This window comes from Misgurnus anguillicaudatus, chromosome 25, assembly GCF_027580225.2.
Source record: "Misgurnus anguillicaudatus chromosome 25, ASM2758022v2, whole genome shotgun sequence".
Classification (NCBI taxonomy): domain Eukaryota; kingdom Metazoa; phylum Chordata; class Actinopteri; order Cypriniformes; family Cobitidae; genus Misgurnus; species Misgurnus anguillicaudatus.
This window is the reverse complement of record NC_073361.2, coordinates 38,616-40,038: the sequence shown is the minus strand read 5'-3', so window position 1 is coordinate 40,038 and position 1,423 is coordinate 38,616. Positions and strand designations below refer to the sequence as shown.

The 1,423-nt window shown below is 43.2% G+C and overlaps 1 long non-coding RNA gene across 1 annotated transcript; it reads right to left on the bottom strand.

Annotated features, from left to right (window-relative positions):
* Positions 1-307: 307 nt before the first annotated feature.
* On the bottom strand, positions 308-1,141 carry LOC129426531 (uncharacterized). Its single transcript, XR_012368181.1, has 2 exons — positions 666-1,141; positions 308-408 (listed from the first exon to the last, which is right to left on the bottom strand). It is a non-coding gene; the product is annotated as an uncharacterized lncRNA (long non-coding RNA).
* Between the last annotated feature and the right edge of the window lie 282 nt (positions 1,142-1,423).

Genomic DNA, 1,423 nt, shown 5'->3' with positions numbered 1-1,423 from the left:
TCACCTTCAGCAGCGTGTGTATTGTGACGGTGGTTGCCTTAACTCAATTTACTTTATAAAAAAACTTTGGCCTAGGCGGGTTCAAACCCGGGTCTACCACGCTGCGGCCTAACGCACTACCGCTGCGGCACCGTTTGGTCACGTGATGTGCGTCTTTCACACACCTAGGTAGACTGGCAAAGGTAATTTTATAATATAAAAAAAAATGTTCGGGCGCCAGACAGGTTTAACCCCGTCAAAGTGAAAGAGTTAGGTAAATCCCAGATAGCAAAAACCATCCGTTACCACACAAAAAACAAAATCTCAATAGCAGTCCACATCAAATCAGTTTATTGGATCATTCATAAAAAACACAAAAAACACGTCTTCACATTCCAGTAGTGACCGCGTCTCTGGTTCGTTTCCGAACTGGCAGATTCGTGTCCCACATCATTCATACATTGTACATAAAAAAGAAAAGAAACATTATGTAAATATTAAGTGAATTTTATACATATAAACATCACATTTACTTGCAAATCATGACAGTAGAAAATAACTACTAACACAAATAAGAAAAACAAACCCGCTTGAATGTGCAGATGTGAATAGTGTGTGCATGTTATGATGTGCGTGTGTAGTGGTGGATTAATGAGCGTGGACAAGGATGGAGTACAGACACTAACCGAAGTTTTGCTGTGATGAATCTCACTGAAGTGGAGTGTAAGGAACCTCTGGGACACACAAAGTCGGTGAATCTCATTTGGTCGATAGTTTAGCTCATAAGCTGTCGATCCGGGAATCTGAGAATCTGAGCAAAGCTCCGTGTCGCTCGCTCCAGTATTAACAACAAGCACTTCTCCTGACCAAACGCCGTCCGTCCTCCCACAGCAGGCCAAACACTCACACCAGGTAAACACAAACACTTCTTAGACGCGGTACTTCCGGGCTCGTCACACTCCCTTTTATCTCCTTTCCTTCACCACGTGACTATAGCACGTCATCCATACTCAAAAAAGCGGAAGTAAACAAATACTGTGCGTCAATTCAAAACATAAGGTGCTATTTTTTTTCCACATTGCCACAGTATCATACCCTCCCCGGTCTCCATCCAGAGTGGGTACGGCGATGGTCGCCGCATGTGGCTCTCCTGTGAACTGTGATTTTTGCTCTGTCTCACCCTCTCTTCTTAATAAATGTTTGAACTTGCATTTGACTTTTTGTGACAATAATACAACTATGTCTAGATCTTTTGTGGTCTCGTGTTGGTCTGCAGCAGGTTGTGGGATCAAGGGGAACCTTGTATGAAAGTTGTGGGCTATCGGAAGCGGCAAACTTTCAATCGAATCTCGATAACCGTTCAATGGGTTTGTCAAACAGGTTGAAGTTGGTGTTTCTTCGGGAAAACTGCACACTGAATTTTGTGCAGTTATACGCGGATAGC